The following is a 19,225-nucleotide window of genomic DNA, read 5'->3' as shown; positions in this document are numbered from 1 at the left end:
CCCTGCTAGACCATCTGCCAACTTCCGGTCCGCTCTCCCCGCTGCCGCCCCCCGCCCCCCTGCAGTATTTAAGACTCTTCCACTCCTCCACCTGTGGGACGCCCTTGCGAATTGAAGCACTCCTGAACCCAACAGCGGCACTGTGAAAGCTACAGCGGCATTTTTAAGGACCCAGCCTACCTCTCGCCGCACCCGCTCCGCGGGTGCCGCATCGTTTGTCTGGACACCGGGGCACAGCCAGGGGAGACTGCAGCAGGTTTACCGGGTGAGTGCGGTCAGCGGGGCTGCGAGCGTGCAGGGGACTCCATTTCCCAGGAGTCCCTGCTAGACCATCTGCCAACTTCCGGTCCGCTCTCCCCGCTGCCGCCCCCCGCCCCCCTGCAGTATTTAAGACTCTTCCACTCCTCCACCTGTGGGACGCCCTTGCGAATTGAAGCACTCCTGAACCCAACAGCGGCACTGTGAAAGCTACAGCGGCATTTTTAAGGACCCAGCCTACCTCTCGCCGCACCCGCTCCGCGGGTGCCGCATCGTTTGTCTGGACACCGGGGCACAGCCAGGGGAGACTGCAGCAGGTTTACCGGGTGAGTGCGGTCAGCGGGGCTGCGAGCGTGCAGGGGACTCCATTTCCCAGGAGTCCCTGCTAGACCATCTGCCAACTTCCGGTCCGCTCTCCCCGCTGCCCCGCCCCCTATTTCAGTCGGCCACTTATTTATTGCCCCAACACTCCCGCAGCGCGGGACGCAGCCCGGGACGCAGCCCGGGCGAAGACAGGGCAAAGACTGGGCCGTTTGAGGCCGTTCGAGGTCTACGAGGGCTGGGCTGGGCCACCTCCCTTTGGTCTTAGTCTCATTTTTATACTTTTTTATATAGGGTGGCACATATTACAGTTTTATTGTTGTGTGTATATCTATTTATTGATTTGTACTCTGTAATATGTGTTCACGGGGTAGCCGGAGTAAAACCCTTATGGCTGCTAGTAACTCTAATAGGTCCATAGATGATTTCCTAGTCAAAACCAATTTGGCTATTGATGAGGAAATCAGCAAAATGCAGCATAAGCTCTCTCTAGAACTTGATGCTGCACGCAGGCTGTCCGCGCACATTGCCAATTCCAAAAAATCTTCTCTGGGGAATATTGCATCTGCCCGCACCCCCGATCGTTCTGCCAACCCACGACCCCTGCTAACATCGGTTGTAGTACACCCCGTCCCCCCCATTATCCCTTTGCACTCCCCTCTAACTTCCCAACCTAACTCAGTACAACAAAATATTGGCTCCGTCCCTCTGTTTAGTATTGCTGGCCCCTCTTCACTTCCCAAAGCAAGACAGGCACCTAGCCTTTGTAGTGCCAAAAAAGCGGCAGCACACAAAAAGAAATGCCTTGCGAGAACCTTACTTGCTAGGAAAAAAGCTAGATTAGCAAGGCTAAAGTTTTTTAACAGTAGGCGGGCCATGGGGTCTCTTGTGGTGAAAGATGTTAATCCCAAACCAACACAAAATGTTTGTAATGGGGAAGTTACTTCTGAAATAGCGAGTATGGTGGAAGACGATATACTTATTATCTCTCCTAGCCAGAATAACATGAACACCTCGGAGAGTCGGGCTAGCGGTCCCGAGCAGGTCAAGGAGGGTGATAGCGAATTCCTCCAATTAGTCTGGGGAACGCTAAAACAGCTACTTTCCCCCCTAGAACTAAGGCTCTCCCGTATAGAGAATAATCTCCTTGAGATGGATAAGACCATAGTTACTTTGGCTAGTTTGAGCCTTAAGGAAATGGATGCTAGGCATTTATGTACGACCGCACCCACACCACAGCCCTTAGAAATAGAACCTGCTCATCCACCCCCACAATCAGCCCTAACCATTCCTGAGACTCTACCTATTTCTAAACCTATCCCAAAACCCCGCACTACCACTGCAAAAACTACTGTACCTACCCCTAGCCCAGCGGTACCTAAACTCTTCCATCCGCATAAAGCAGCATGTAGGCTGAATACCGATACTAGGGCACCAACCAACCATACCCCTAGGCTGCCCTTGACGCGTAATTCAACACGTCAGGTTAGTCGCCATAATTTTCGCGGAGGGTTTATTGACCTTCCGCCAGAAGCAGGGTCGTATGTTATTATACTAGCCGGTGTTCCAGAGTTGGGTCAAGAATCCCAGGAGAATGACCTTTCTTTAAAAAACAAAGTCATTCACTGGCTGAATTCCAATAAACAGCTCCCCGATCATCTAAGAAGTAGTGTACTTATGGTCCGGAGAGTTCCTTGGATTGGCCGCACCCATAAGTCGATAGCTGGTGACTGTGTAGTGGTTTCATTTTCTGATCCCCACACCGCCCAGTATCTCTGTGCATGGCCATCTTTTGAGGCTAATTCCACAATAGTAGTGAGGCCCCTTACCTTTTTCTATCCTCCTAGGCAACAACTAGCGAGTGAGGGGCCATGGACCACTGTAAGGAATGTTAGTCGCCCGACCCATAGTTTTGTTGGTCAAAATCAACCTAATTGGTGGCAAGGGTTTCCAACCTCCAATAGGTTTGGATGTTTGGAGGAGGTGGATTGACTTGCGAGGTCTGGACATACATCGCCTCCTAGGTTTACTCTCCACCAACGGAGACCTCCATCTCCAAACCTATCCAATGTTGGGTCATCGTTATTTAATAACCCGGGCAAAATTTTAGACCCATTATTCACTCCTGCTCTGGCCAATAATGAAGTTAAGGGTGTGTCACTGCTACCATGTGCACTGACTAGGGATTGCCCATTAAGAATAATTTCCTGGAATATCGCAGGACTACGGGGACGCCTGGAGAATGACGATTGGGTCAAATTTATTGACTCATATGATATTGTCATCCTCCAGGAAACCTGGTCAACTATCCCATTGTATAGGTTGGGTTACCTGAACTTCTCTAAACCAGCAATTAAGAGCCCCAAGGGTAGGGCCTCTGGTGGTCTTACTATTTGGATAAAAAATAACTCGGGCTTTCATGGTAGGGAAACACTGGTGGCGTGTGTGGACCTTCTATGTATTAGATTGACCAAACCTAATACCACTGATATCCTTTTAGTTGATGTCTATGCTCGTGGTCATCAGGGTGGGAAAAAACAAGCTGTCCTGGACGATCTGGATCTTCTATTCAAGAATCATGGGACTGACCAGATCGTAATAGTAGCAGGAGACCTGAACACCCCCATTGAGCCCATCTCCACTTTGGCAGAGGATGTGGGCTCTGAGGAGGACATCGTTTGGGCAATTCCCCCACTTACTATTGTAAAGGGTGTCAGGGGCACTGAGGCAGCCTTACATTGGCTGGGCTTTTGCTTAGAATGGGGCCTTAGGGCCACCAATGGGCGTACACGTTCCGATCGCCTTGGGTCCAACACTTTCGACAACGGTTTGTCTTCAAGCCGTATCGATTATATACTAATTAACATACAGTATTGGTCCATTGTACAAGATATGGTGATAGAGTCTCGCCCAGAGAGCGACCATAATCCCCTTTCACTTGAGGTTTTGGTCCAAGGTATGGGGGCACCTGTTAGGAGCACTAATAGCTTAACATCTGATGTTATTTTGTGCGACAACAGGCGCCGTGTGAAATGGCATAGGGTGTTGGAGGATCCTATACTTATTTCATTGATTGAGGAAGAGGTACGGGACGTGTGGAATAGAATGCTTCTGCCATCTTCTGCTGGTAACTCAGACTCCATAATTACCAATCTTCATGAGGAGTGTTTTTTGACCCTTAGGAACCTTCTCACGAAACCATCTAGGTCTGCTAACACCAGAGTATACAAAAAATGGTATAATAAGAAATGTAGAGCCGCCCATAGTAACTTACTAGCTGCCGTAAAGGCCAGGAACCTTGATGCCATAAGGATAGCAAGGCAATGTTACAAGCGCACCATCCAGGCTGCTAAGCGAGAGTGGGATGACTCCTTTTGGCTTGACCTCCTTGGTGCATGTGATTCCCCTAACCCAACTGATTTTTGGCTGATTATAAGGAGGGGAAAAGATCCTGCTGCCCAGATTCCGGTAAACCATGTTTCTGCTCAATCGTGGGTTGATTTTTATACCGCTCAATTTAATGACCCAAATGTTGCGGAGGTATTGCCGACAAAACCCGCTCTACCACCCCAACTATCACTGACAGGAGATAGACTCTTGTTTTCGGAATCTGACACTGCACTTGCTCTCGAGTCAGTCCAGTCGGGTAAAGCTCCTGGTATTGACGCTATCCCTGCTGACCTTTTTAAACTTAAACCTGACCTATGGATCCCTTATATCACCCTACTGGCAAATAACATAGCCTCGGGGGCCGAGATTCCTCTTTCATGGAAGGGGGCAGAAATTCTGCCAGTACATAAGAAGGGTGACCGCTCCCTCCCCAATAACTATCGGCCCATTAGTTTGATCGACTCAGTCCAGAAAATCGTGTCGAGAATGATCTTGGCAAGAGTTCTGGACTGGATCGATTCAAATAATGTACTTTCCCCTATGCAGGCGGGTTTTAGGTTTGGGACTAGTACTGTGGACCAAGTTTTTCGGTTTACACTACTTTTTTGGAAGGTGGTCCGGTTGGGCGGAGGTATGTTATTTGCCGCATTCATCGATCTTAAGTCGGCCTTTGACTTAGTGCCAAGGAAAAAGCTGTGGGAGGATCTTAGTCGCATGGGTTTTCCGCCTGAGCTTTTGATTTTAGTCCAGCGACTCCATGAGGATAACTATGCCCAGGTTAGGTGGGGTAGCCAGGGGCAGGTGACCAAACAATTTCCAGTACAACGAGGGGTGCGTCAAGGCTGTGTCCTTGCCCCCACGTTGTTTCTTCTATTTATTAATCAGGTCACACAATTTTTTCTTAACACCCAGTCGGATGCTCCTAAGTTGGGTGGCCGAAAGTACCCCATGCTAATCTTTGCAGACGACACCCTTCTGCTCTCTAAAACCAGAGCCGGGCTTCAGGTAGCCCTGAATAGATTTTCTGAGTTCTGCACTTCGAACGACTTGCAAATAAACGCAGACAAAACCAAATTTATGGTTTTTTGCAAGAAAAATCCCCCTAAGTGCACAGTTTCCTTAAATGGAGTCCCTATTGAGCAGGTTAGGACCATGACTTATCTTGGAGTGACCCTAGATCACCGTCTCACTTGGAACCCCCAAGTGGAAACGTCCAAACTTAAATTTAATAGGTTGGCTGGCAGTTTGATTCTTGAACAGAGGAATTCATTAACTAGGTGCGTTACCCCTGTTCTAAAAATTTATGACGCGAAAGTTGTCTCTGCCACCCTTTACGGAGCCGAAGTCTGGGGTCATAAGAATCTTTCCAGTTTGGTAACTGCCCAGAACAGGTTTTTACGGAATCTGGTTAGCCTCCCCCAGTCTACCCCTACCAAACCCCTACTGTTGGACCTTGGCTGCAGACCAATCGACGAGATGGCCCAGTACCGTCTGGTGGCCTTTTGGCGCCGCCTCTGGTCCACTCCCGAGCTTGGTCTGTTTACCCAAGAGATGGAGGAAGTAAAACTCATGTGGGGGGCACACAAAATACAATGGTTTGGGGTAGTGAAAAACACATTGAACCTGATGGGCCTTCCGGACCTCTGGTCTAATCCAGGGGGGTCCAGATTTCCGTCTAAACTTGAGTTTAAGGCGCTCTTCTGGGCCTGGAGAAAATCCATTCTTGTTAACCAATCATGTGACGTTAATTTAACTGGCTCTTTTTTAGTGCACAAGGCTGTCCCTTCGTTAGAACAGTACTGGGACCTAATTACAAGTGTATTGGATCGAAAACTATACCATCAGTTTCGAATTGGCACTTTGCCCATTAACACTTTTAGAGCAAAATGGGACAAGTCTGTAGGTAACAATTGCCCCTGGTGCCTTGACCAGGAAGAAAGTGTTGGACACTTCTTCTTTGGTTGTCCTACCTATGGAGCACCAAGAAGTAAGTGGTTAAGACCGATTTGCTTGACCCTTAATAGTGGTGGCTATCAAGATGCACTCCTGAAACTTCGTACTATTAGATCTGAAACCGTAGTGGTATGTGTTGCCAAATTTTTGAAATGGGCTTGGCTGATTCGATCCAAAAAATTGGGTATCCCCGTATGTTGAAAGCCCTCATTCAGTTACACATAGTATCCTGTATGTTTTCTTAGCAGTATCTATCTATGTGCATTTAATTTGCGTCCCATCTGTCTTATTATACACAGTTGTGAAGTATTTTTTATTGTTCCTAGGAATGAAATGTGTATATTATTATCTTATTGTAAAATGCTTTTTAATATGTATGTATGATTGTACACTGTCTTTTATGAATCTTTTATTCGAAATAAAGACTTATCGAATCGAATCGAATAGATGTTGTGTTTTCAATACCCCAGATACCCGAGCCATAGGTGGCTGTAGATATACCGCTAGCCTGATATATTGTAATTAGTTCCTTAACGGGTCTCCCCCCCCGAGTTTCGCCTCAAAGTTATGGAGTGCGCCGACCGCCCTCAAAAAGGCTAGTTTTCTCGCTTTGACTGCTGTGTGCCAAGTGCATTTCCTGTCAAAGGATATTCCAAGGTAGGGAAAGTGATCGATGGTCTCTATCTTCCTGCCTTAAAGGTATATGGGACAGGATGCTTTCTTGGTACCATGCCCACAAGCCATAGTATATGTTTTGGTAGTGTTGACTTTTAGCCCCTTATCTTCCATATAAGTATTACATTTTGTGACCGCCCTCTGAAGACCCAACCTGGTTTGCGACATAATAGCCGCATCGTCTGCGTACAGGAGTATGGGGACAGGGTGGCCCTGGGATGAAGGGTAGTCATAGGGGAAACCCTTCAGGTGGTCGCCAATAGAGTTTATATATAACGTGAATAACAGGGGTGCTAGAATGAACCCCTGTCTCTCTCCCCTTTTGATGGAAAATTTGGACGAACACTCACCCTGCTTACCAAAGCGCACCCTGGCCCCAGCACACCTGTACAATTCCTTGAAGAAATTTAGAATTGTTACGTCGATTCCCAGGTCGGATAGTGTGGACCAAAGTTGGTTGTGGTCCACGCAATCAAAAGCAGAGCTTAAGTCGACAAAAGTAATAAAAAGGTTCCCTTTTCTGGCCTGGGTGTACTTAGAGATTAAAAAATACAAATTTAAGCTCTGCTCTACTGTTCCCATGCCGGTGCGAAAACCATACTGGAAGTTAGATATGATGTTTCCTTCATCGGCCCACAGTTGGATTCGCTTTAGAATAATGCGACCGGCCACCTTCATTAGGGCGTCTAGAAGGGAAATAGGCCGATAACAGGTTGGATCTTGTCTATCGCCCTTTTTAAAAATAGGGACCACTATGGCCTCAGTCCAAGTTGATATTAATCCAACCATGTTTGCGCTATTCATAACATTAGTTAAAAGCGGGGCCCAGATGTCAATTTCATATTTAAAAACATCAGTTGGTATGCCATCCGGCCCAGGCGCTTTACCAGAAGGACTCTCCCTTATAGCCAATTTAACCTCATCGCAGGTAAAAGATATTCCCAAAGGGAAGACTCCCTTGCAAGCGCGTCCCATATTTCCAGACGTAATGGTAAGGGCAGGAGATACTGATTTACAGGAAGATTCGTTATCATAGAGGTGTTCAAAGTGAGTTACCCATGTTTCACCATTTATAGCAATATCTATCACCGCTGTATTGTTCTTATCACGGAAGATAGAGGCATTAACCGCCTTCCAAAATAAGGTTGAATCCCTATTTTTGGAGGCAGTAATTAAGACCTGCCATGCTTCTTGTTTCAATGATTTCTCCCTGTTTTTCATTGCTAGACGGTAAGAGCGTCTGGCTTCTCTGATCTCAAACAGGGATCTAGGAGTAGTGTGGAGGGCCTTTTCTTTAAATTTTTTAATGCATTGGTGCAATCATGATCAAACCAACCAGTTTGATGGTGAGAATCTGGGCGGTGATGTCTGGTCAGTAGTTGTTTTAAGGTTAATTCTATTTTGGAAAAATAATCCAAAATTATAAGAGGGTCATCACTAGGAGAGAGGCAGATTTAAATTTCCTTCCTCATTTTAATTACTAGATTTATTAATAGACCCGCAGGGTCAACCTTATCCCATTTAAGGGTGTAACCATTTTTACACGCAAGAGTGATCGAGTGTTGGTATGAGGCACTATTTTTCCTCCGCGGCCGCTCTAATTCAGCATTTTTTATGGAGAAGGAAATTGGGTAATGATCTCCATAAATAACGTCTAACGTCTCCCATGAAGTTATTAAATAAGCATACGTTCTGGAAAGGAGGGTAATGTCAATTATAGAATTACACCCTCTACAATGGTAGGTTGGCTGGAACTCTATTATTGGCGAGCATAACTCATTTATAAAAGTAAGGATAAAATAGAACAACAGATTATTCAGGATGTCACCTTGCCGTGAATGGGCAAGATGACTCGGGTTGTCGTCAGGAGGGTTTCCGAGGGCGGACAAGCCAATCGGGCCGTCCCGACAAATGTTGCAGTTAAAATCACCCACCCAAACCAGGAAAAACTCCCCGCCTATTCTTTCCTTTATAGAGGAAACATCACAAAACAGATTATTAGTAACTCTATCCAAGCAATCTATAGACACATTATTATAGAAATTGATTAGAATCATGTTAACGGAAGTGCCCCATTTAAGAATTAAAATCTGATAGTTTTCAGTCAAAAGGTGTTTTAAAACAAAAAGCCCACTCACGTTGCTGAGATATATACATAAACCCCTACTATTTCTACCGTGAGGGGATGGTAAGGCTGGAGAGTGGAAGGTCCGATACCCCAGTAGGTGTGCAGGATCTAAGGCCCAGGTTTCCTGTAAACACAGGATGGTATATTTATCAACCAAGTCCCGCCAGGACTGTTGAGCAAGTTTATTTGCCAGGCCTGCCACGTTCCAAGTCAGAACTGAGTAGGACACAGAACTAGGATTTGGTACCTTATGTATTGCAGTGTCTCTAATTTTCTCTTCTCTGAGGGTGAAAGATGGGGATCTAGTGTATAAATGGTCCGGGTGTACCCTGTCATCCGGTGAATATGTAGTTGGTTCCCCGTAAGACATAGGAAGAGGCCTTCCTATTTCAGTAATTTCATTGGAATCACCGGAAACAGTAGTATTACTAAATCCATCCAAAGAGGGTTTACTCCCACGCCCGTTTTGATTTTTTAGATTCCCAGGGGAAATGACTAGTTGCCGGGGGCCCTGTTTAGCCGTCGGCTGTCAATCCAAGTCCTCTAGGCTTGACAGTGGATCAAATGAATTGTGTAAAGGAATATTTCATCGCCCATTAGGGTTTATATGTTGGTGTCTACTAGCATGAGGGAAAAAGGGCCTATTGAAGCGTTGGAGTGGGAAGAATGAGGGAGGATTAGTGAAGCCGGGTATCGATGTTGAGTTTTGGTTATTATAATGCTTGGGGGTTTGTGAAGAGTTGAATCTGTTCGAGGTTGATGGAAAGTTTAGGGGGGTCAGCAGAGCTTTAGGATAGAAATATCTCAAATTGCGGGATGAAATGCCGCCTTCACCTCTCCCCGGGAACCAATCACTGATATGAGTAACAACTCTATGGTCCCTAAAGTTAATTATCACAACATCCCCCTCGATGTTTTTTGGTCGGGGACCCACCCAATTAGATCGTCTAACAAACACTATATCTCCGTTTATGTGTGATGGGAGAGGTCTGTTAGTACGCAGCCAATGTATGACTTTGTTTTTAAGGTTGGTATGGGGTTTTATCCTACCTTCGGCTAAAACTGGGACTCCGGTCAAAATAATAACATAATTAGATGCTTCAGGGGGTAAATCTATATAGTGACCACTGTTGTATTGGGCCGTGTGTGATGAGGGTGCCTTAATTGATACTGTATTTCTAGTGATGTTTGAAGATCCTTTTTGAATTTTCTCTCTCGGTGGCTGTCGGGGAGGCTCCAACCTAACAGGGGCAATCTGGGCGGGCCCTGGTTTTGGTGGGGGGCACTCCCCTTGGGGCTTTGTTGGTCTCAATGTGGGACACTTGGAAGCAGTTTGGTTTTTCTGGGAGGTAAGTTGCTTTGAAGCCTCTTCATTTAAGTGGGAGACTTCCAATAAATGAGTCATTTGATCTCCCAGCCTCTTAACTCTCTCTATAAGAGGTAGCAAGAGGGATTTTAGAAGGTGTTCCATAGCCTCCATTAGACCTTCTGGAGATGAGCCCTCCGAGAATAAGTATGTTTTGGGACCAAATGATGTATCCCTCATGACTTTGTTCTTGGTTAGATCTATTGATGGTATATATATTTTTACGTTTTTACCTGCATGTCTGTCCCCACCCCTCTTCCTTCTTTTTTTTGGTGGTGGGCCTTGGGCTCGTGTTTGATTTGTGCGGGGTTTATTCTCTTTTTGAACAATCTCTACTGTCGGTGATTGCGTCTCTGGTAATTCTTCCATCTCTAGTAATGAGTTAGAAGAGGAAGGTGGGCCATTTATATTTGATTCACCGTTTATATCAATAGTGGGGGTTCTATCTCGCAGGATTAGGGGGTGGGCTAGGGGTTCGGGCGGACCGGAATAACAGGCGTGGAGGCCGGATGTAGTGAGCTATGTCGTAGCTTTCTTTATTGTTGTACACAAAGTCAGGGGTGTGGAAGGTAAAGAAGCAGAGGGTAGGGATGAAGGAAGAGTTCCTGGATGTAGTTGTTGGGTGAGGGAAGGTCCGGGAAGGTTCTGTAGGCTGGACGTCTCTGGAGTAGATCCTTCTTCTCCCCGTCGGTTCCGGTGGTCCTCGGAGGTAAATGTGAGAGAGAGAGAACAGGGCGATTAGTCCTCAAACGCCGGACTGCCTGAGTACTGTCACCAACACCAGGGTTGTGTGGAGGGCGAAGCGAGAGTGAGGAACGGGACGGTAGGGTCAGGGGTTGGAAGGAGAAAGATCGGGAAGAAAGAAGGTGGACGTGATGAGGGTTCAGGTGTGGGGTTCTCTACACTATCGGACTCGTGACGTGGTCTATAATATATATATACAGTCACTTAGTGATTCTACAAGGTGAGGGGATACTCTATCTACACCAATATACAGGTCCACCTGGGAGCCAGGAGACAGGGTACTCACATGCCCCGCCGCAACTCTCCCGCGAGTTGCGGCTGCTCTCCAGCCACCTCCTGGGGACTCCACCAGTCTTCAGTCCAAATGTCCTCCTCCTCGCCTCCGGTCTTCTCTTCTCCGCCGCCTCCGCTACCTCCGTTCTCCACCTCCGGTTCTCCACACGCTGTCTCCTGCCACGAGTCCGCCGCCTTGAACGCCCTCTCCTCGCTTCTGTCGGCTTTTCCGGGTTCCGGGTCGGGATTGAGGGCGGGACTTCCGGGGTCAGAGCAAGGTGCTTCCGGTCTTCCGTCTATCGTGATAGGTTCCTGCAGGGAAAGAGAAAGGGGAGGAGTCCGTGTTGCCAGGGACGCGGTATGGTCGGGTTCAGAGCCCAGAGAGTTTGTGCTGAGCCATCGTGCAAGGGAGGTAGGGGACATTTCCGTTCCACAGGGGGATACTATCGTTGCTAGATAACTCATGCTCCTCATTTTCTATTTGTTTGCTTTTATGTGATGAGGTGACTGCTTGTGTTGGACCCAAAGATGAACGTTTGTGTTTAAGAAGTTCGACAGATAAACGTCGCTCGGCGCGTCGCTCATTCAGCCCGATTTCTCTGTCTATTTCTGAGGTGGCCCTGGTGATATAATTATCTAAAGTTCCTCTTTTTGCCCCTCCTGTTAATGAGGATTTTTCTTTGGACCTGCGCGAAGTCATGATGTGAGCGGGTGTTACTACAAATCTAGGTACACCACTATGGGCTACTACATTAGTATCAAGCAGTTAGGTAGTCATACAACGTTTACAGTAAGTAAAGTCAAATGTGGACTTATGTAAAACAATGGAGGCTTACTGCAATAAGGTCCAAGTACTCCTAGCCAAACAATTAGAGGGTGGGCCCGGCCTCGTTTGGCCCTGGACGGCCACAGACGGCCCGCCCTTTGCCCGGGCTACGCACGGCGCTCCCGCGCAGCGGGGACCTCTGTTCAATATGTAGGAAGCACGGTGAGCAGTGGGCGGGGCCGAGCTGGGAACGCAGACCAGGTGTTGCAGCTTACATAGGGACTCCTGGATGATGGAGTCCCTGCTGCGTTCTCAGTGGCCGGCTCTGCCCCCTTCCACAGCCCACAGCACAGCACGGCGCCTGGTCACAAGTGTTTTACACCACTTCCCCCGGTGTCTCAGGCGAAATGTGGGCTCTGGAGGCTCAGTCCTCCGGCGAAATCCTCCCAATTCAAGGGTCCACAGCAGGGAGAGGTGCAAAAGGTTCCCGCAAAGGTCCGGGAGACACAGGGTTTTTAAGAGCGCGGTGAGCAGTGGGCGGGGCCGAGCTGGGAACGCAGACCAGGTGTTGCAGCTTATGCAGGGACTCCTGGATGATGGAGTCCCTGCAGCGTTCTTAGTAGCCGGCTCTGCCCCCTTCCACAGCTCACAGCACAGCACGGCGCCTGGTCACAAGTGTCTTACACCACTTCCCCCGGTGTCTCAGGCGATGAAGCGGCACTCGCGATGCGGGTGCGGCGAAATGTGGGCTCTGTAGGCTCAGTCCTCCGGCGAAATCCTCCCAATTCGAGGGTCCACAGCAACGAGAGGTGCAAAAGGTTCCACTAAATTTGCACAGACATATGGTTTTACTGATAACACGATATAGCACACAAATTATAATGTGTGAAAATTGTGTTTCTGTGAATATTTACAATTTGAGCATCACCAAGTAATGTGTCTTGGTTTGTTTTGATCCTAATAAAATCTCTGTTTCCACCACACTTCAGAATTACAAAAAATGTACTTTTTACTTTTATAACTGTTGATTGCATACAGATCAGAATACACTTTATTCGATTAAAAAAATATATTAAACCATAAAAGCACCATACATGGTAAAAGGAAAAAAAATTGTATTTCATTAGTATGATTTAAGTTAAAAAATATATTAAAAAGAAATTCAGGCAGTGTAAAAAGAAGAGGGACCATTCATTGTCATCCAGTGTCTAACCACCCCTTTCAGATATTTGGCAATATGTTCAGTCACGGGTCCGTCATTCAAATGTTGCAGCTTTGAAGGGCGAGTCAACATTGTCTTAAGCCACGTCTCATTAGAATAGGTAACAATCATTTTTTCCTAGGCATGGAATAACATTTGCAGAAAAACATAACATGAATTGTCGACTATACAGAGGTATTATCACACAGGCATAAACATAAAGTGCAAGACCAATCATTGAGCTTTGGAAAGGTGACCCTGATGTGAAAAATGCCAAGGCGTAAGCGGGTCAATAACAAACTGCCGTAAGCTCCTACAGTATTTACTAGGTATAGTTGTATTCCTGGTTGGGTCAAGAATAGTTGGTGTGCTCTCACTGACAGTTTTACAATATTACTGACTAGATTAATGGATTCCAAGTAATTCAAACAGGATGATTTTAAATTGTTTCTAGTAACATTATTGTCAGGGTTAGAGAAATACTCGGGATGTCCTAAACTCTCTAGGAAATTTTTAACGTAGGTCAACCAGGGAATGCGGTCAGCCCCGTCAAGGGACAGGCAATCGTTGATCAGGTCCCTATTCAAACCAGAAGAAATACCAGTCCAAGCCTCGTGCCACAGCAGGATACGCTGCAATTTGATCAAATCTGAAAGGGAATGCAAACCCAGTTCAGCGTGGCATATGAATATGGCAGTGCTACTCGGGACCGCTAGAAGGTATCTAGAAACACAACAACCACAGCAACCAGGGAACCAGGGAAGAAAGGATTCCTGTCTGGCGAACAGACCCTTGAGCAGAGAGGCAGGGCGGCGGGTGAAGCAGCGCGAGGGACTCGCTGTCCCGGGAAGCATCAGGGCTAGCCAGCCCCGCCCCCTCCTACCGGGCGCATTCAAAATCACCTCGCGTCTCCCGCTCCGTGGGAGACGCAGCGCACAGCAACCACAGCAACCAGGGAACCATGGAAGAAAGGATTCCTGTCTGGCGAACAGACCCCTGAGCAGAGAGGCAGGGTGGCGGGAGAAGCAGCGCGAGGGAATCGCTGTCCCGGGAAGCATCAGCGCTAGCCAGCCCCGCCCCTTCCTACCGGATATCTCCAGCATCTCCTTCCACCCCGCAGGACGCGCGCGGGCGGCGCCGGGCGAAGCCCGGGCAAAGGGCGGGCAGTCTGAGGCAGTCATTGGCAGAAGGAGGCAGGGTAGGGCCACCCCCCCTGAAAATTCCTGATGGGTAAGCGAAATATCAACAGTAGCAGAGATGAGGGGGGGAAACAATCGAAGGTGGCCAGACACTCACAGTCCATCCTGACATATCTTACATCTGCTGTGGGTGCTTTGAATAAGGAAATCGCGAACGCTGAATTTGACCTGTGCCTGATACAACCTTCCCCCTGTCCAACATTTCTAATACCCAGGCTCCAGTGGTCTCTGCTGATCCTGCTGAAACTCTCCTTACCACCAATATCCCCTTGGAACCTTTGGTCATTATCGCAAAATCCGCAATCAACCGGACGGAGGGAGTTGGTACTACACCTGTCAGTCCTCAGACTATACAATCACCCCCACGCCCGCATCCAAGTGACTTACCTGTGAAGCGAAAACGAGGGAAACCAAAAAATGCGTCAGGGGCTCTTAGTGCACCTCCCAACATCATGGGGGATCAGCTGGAGGCGCTTTTTGTTGCCCGGATCGAACCCTTACTGGTCGGTATCGCAAAGGACATCGTGGAGACCTTAAACACCTGCCTGGAAGGTCTCCTTAAGAAATGTGCCATTATCGACAAAATGGTTAATGGCCAGAGCCCACGTGTAGGAAATAATAAAAGGGGCATTGTTGGGCATGGGGTGAACAGTCCAGAGGGGAAGCCAAAGGGAGCTCTGGCTCCGCCTAAGGGTAGTTTGTTATCTACTTGCCCTATGGTAGCACCATTACCCCCTACCTTATTGGATAGCCAGACGGCGACACATAGGTTGCCCGCACAGAAGAGGCTTTTGGGCAGCAAGACACAGTTAGACCTACCTCCAGAAGCTGCGCCGTTAGTGGCAATTTTTACGGGGGTCCCTCAATTGAAGGAAGGAGAGTTGGAGCATTCAAGAGATCTTATGGCTAAGGCACAAGGCTGGTGCACGGATCTTAGTAGCGGGGGCAGTATTGCTAACAGAATAATCTCAGCTAACAGGGTGGGTTGGATCGGGAAAATACCGAAAATGGTGCAGGGGGACTGTGTGATAGTCAACTTCGACAGGGCTGACGTGGCTGAAAGGTTATTTTGGGACGGTTCTAAAGTCTCATTTAATGATTACATAAGACCAATGCCGTTGGGCTTCTTCTATCCACCTTTAGTAAGACTGAATGGCCTTCACTGTCTACCTTTAGGGGAAAGGAGAAGACCCCAGTCAGTAGGGGAGGCAGGGGCAGGCAGGCAGACCACAAGACACCGATTCACAGAAGGCGCGGGAACTCACACCAATACCTTAACTTTTCTTTCTGAGTTACCACAGCATGTATCTCCTAGCCAACATACTTCTAGAGGTCAGAGGGGTGTGGGGTGGCCCTTAGTAATCGTTTTTCCTCCCTCTCGGGGTTAGAGGACACAGACTGACTACCTGCCCCATCATTGCCATACACAGGAGAAGCTTCGGTCCCTGAGTTAGTTGACACATGCAGGCTATTGAGCTGGAATGTGGCGGGAGTTAGAGCGAAAAGGGCAGACTAATTATGGCTCGCCTTTATTTCTAAGTATGACATTGTAGCTCTCCGAGAATCTTGGGACACATCTCCTAGTTTTTGTTTGGATGGTTTTTCGAGCTTTGTTGTGCCGGCTCTCCCGAGTGCGGCGGGTAGAGCCAAAGGTTCTATTCTGCTTTTCTCGCTAAAACTTAAGGGGGTCCTAAAGGTAATCAAACACACCTCACCAAATTTACTAATAGTTGAAAGAGTGACTTCCCCGACTCAGAAAACTCTGTTTATTAATTTTTATAATGCTGGAATTCAGGAAAATAGCAATGATAATCTTATTATCCTGGATTCCTTTCTGTCAGTAGTCAGTCTAGATAAATACACTAATATAAAATTCGTTCTTATGGACGATTTTAACATTCACCCGTGCAGTTTGTGGTGTGGTTTAAATGACTCCCAGGGGCAGTGTGGTTTAGAGGGCATGCACTTCGAGCACACTAAATGTGGAGAGGCATTGGAGGAGTTATTGGCTAACGCCAATCTAACAGAACCGCCTAGCGGTATGGGAGGACCGAGACTTATCACCTACAAAGGCTCGTCACCTGGATCCATTATTGACTATATATTTGTGTCTCCCGGGATACTACACAGAGTTGCATCATATAGGACTCTGACCTCCACCTTTAGTGATCATAATCCCATTTCACTGGAAGTACACTGGGGTGATTCCATCGGACCCAGGCTTGATTTAGTTAAAACTAGGCCAGGAACCTTAAGAGCAGTCGACCAAGGCAGACGGCTTAAGTGGGTAAACGTGGTCCCTGAAGATTTTTATGATGAACTGTTCCCCAAAATTAATGGCTTTGTGGCAACCTGTCAAAACCCTAGAGCGTCAAAGCATGAAATAATGGGGGCCTACGAAGACATCTGCTTACAAATATCAAAACAGTTAACAGTTAGACTGGGCCAGGGTGAAAAAAATCACTGTCGCTGGTTCGACTCTAACTGCTCAAAAACTCATAGAGCCCTTTTGGCTGCTTTAAACCATAAACCCAGAAATAGGGAGGTTATCGCTACCCTAAGGAGAGATTATAAGCGGGCCATTAGAGAGCGTAAAGAGGGAATCAAGCAAGCCGCATGGGAGAAGTTGTTCTCCGTGGACGTCTTGCGGGACAGTCGCCAATTTTGGTCATTGATAAATGAGCCCTTGTTCTCTGGTCAGGGCAATACGCTCACGGATTGCGTCATCCCAGACGACAAGTGGCTCGCCCATTTTAAATCTGTGTATGGGGATTTAGCATCTGCCCCATCCACTTCCCAACTGATAACTTCAGAGTATGACCCGCTATCTTTTACTCAGGAGGAGGTGGAGAAAGCCATCCTAGAAACCTCCAAAAATAAAGCCCCAGGGCCAGATGGAGTGCCAGCAGATTTCTATTGTCATTCCCCTAAACTGTGGGCAGGAGTGCTAGCAAAAGTCTTTACAGCTGCCAACAGCAAAGTAATTCCAACTTCTTGGGCCACCTCAATAATAGTACCTATCTTTAAAAAAGGTCAAAGGGAGGATCCTGGGTGTTATAGACCCATATCCCTTCTAGACTCTGCCATTAAAATTCTGGGCAGAGTCCTTTTGGTGAAATTAAGGGATAGTATGGTAAGCTGTGGGGGCCTATCCAACATCCAGTATGGGTTCAGGGAGAAGAGAGGTACGGTCGAGCAGTGCTCAAATTTGCATCTTTTGATTGCAAAATACACTGTAGCCAAGGAGGGGTCGCTATTTCTGGCCTTCATGGACCTTCTCCTCGGCCTTCGACCTAGTGAACAGAACCAAACTCTGGGCAATCCTCCTTGAGATTGGTATTGAGGGGCCTTTGGTAAACTTCATGGCATCACTCCACCAGGAGCTGTTCGCAAAGGTTAGAGTCACCAAGGAGGGCAGGTGTACGACCCCATTCAAATCTATGGGAGGGGTGCGCCAGGGTTGCATCCTGGCCCCCCTCCTTTTTACCATCTATATCAATGGCCTAAGTAATCACCTGGAGGCAGTACAAGGGGACGTCCCGCGTATAGGAGAGGCAAAAATACCTGCCCTCCTATACGCGGATGATGCAGTTCTCATAGCCCGCACTGGTATTGGGTTGCAACATCTGCTGGATGCATTCGGGTCTTTTATGGACCAACTTGATTTAAAGGTAAATGTCACCAAATCCCACACCATGGTGGTTGGTCCTCATTGTAAAAAGGCAAAATCTAAAATGTTTAGATGTAAGGGCGATGTGGTGTCAAGAGTGGCCGTTTTTCCTTACCTAGGAGTGCTCTTTGACGAGAGAGGCTCATGGGGGCCACAGGTTCGAGCCAGGGGTTTAGCGGTGGCGAGATCAACTGCAGCACTGATGGGGTTTTCCAAAAGGTTGGGGGCCAGGCCGATGGAGGCCATGAAAAAAATCTACAACACCAAATGCTTGGCTATCGCTGTTTATGGTTCCGCCTTATGGGGTTATGTAAACCATGAAATAATCCAGAAGGTGGAAAACAGGTTCCTACGATCTCTGCTCTCTATTCCTCAGGCCACTCCGACTTTTTCGACCCATATGGAGGTGGGTTTGGACTTTGTTTCAGACAGGTTGAGGCTGGCCCGATAGCATTCTGGCTCAAGACATGGCTTAACAGCGAATTATCTCTTAACCACGCAATCTTGGACGACGTTATGTCCCTAGATCACTCAAATAAGGTGCCCTGGCTGGAATACATTAGAAGATCTTTAGCCGAGCTGGGTCGCCCGGAACTTTTCCATTTTCCCTCCTGCATTAAGAGAGAAGACATTAGAATGATTAAAAGGCAATTTTTGGAGGGGGTGAGAGCGGCACGTGAGGAAGGGGAATTGAGGAAGCCGACTGTTAGATCACATTACTTGCTTCTGCACTCTCCTTCAATGGAGCCATATCTTGGTATCGTCACCAAACCATTCCACAGGTTCCTATTGACCAAGTTTCGTTTTAATTTGATTCACTTTCATTTAGGTATTTATCCTAAATGGGTTAAACCAGAGGCAGCTCCGCTTTGCAAATGTGATGATGTGTCTATACAAAGTACCACGCACTTTATTATGTTTTGTAGGTTTTTTGCTGTTGAAAGGGCCACATTTTTTTTACCAATCCTGAGAACAGAGGGCTTCACCCAAGTGAAGCCTGCCGTAATGTACTTGCAGTTCTTAGGCAGCACTTTTGTTATATTTAGCGTAGCAAACTTCTTGGTAGCTGCATCTAGAACTAAATCACGCTAAACATGAATATTTTGGTAACTTTGTGGTCGCCTCTGTGGTTTTTCCCTATTGTAATGACATTTTTATAATTACATTTTTGTAGAAATTCAAAAAATTTGCCCCAAAAACATAAACTGTCTCATGATGTGTTATTCTGTATTTTAAAAAAAAGTATGTCTGTAAATATTTTATGCCTTTTATGATTTTAAC

Source organism: Lissotriton helveticus, chromosome 1_1 (assembly GCF_964261635.1).
Source record: "Lissotriton helveticus chromosome 1_1, aLisHel1.1, whole genome shotgun sequence".
Classification (NCBI taxonomy): domain Eukaryota; kingdom Metazoa; phylum Chordata; class Amphibia; order Caudata; family Salamandridae; genus Lissotriton; species Lissotriton helveticus.
The sequence above is the reverse complement of the archived record's forward strand: the minus strand, read 5'-3'. Positions refer to the sequence as shown.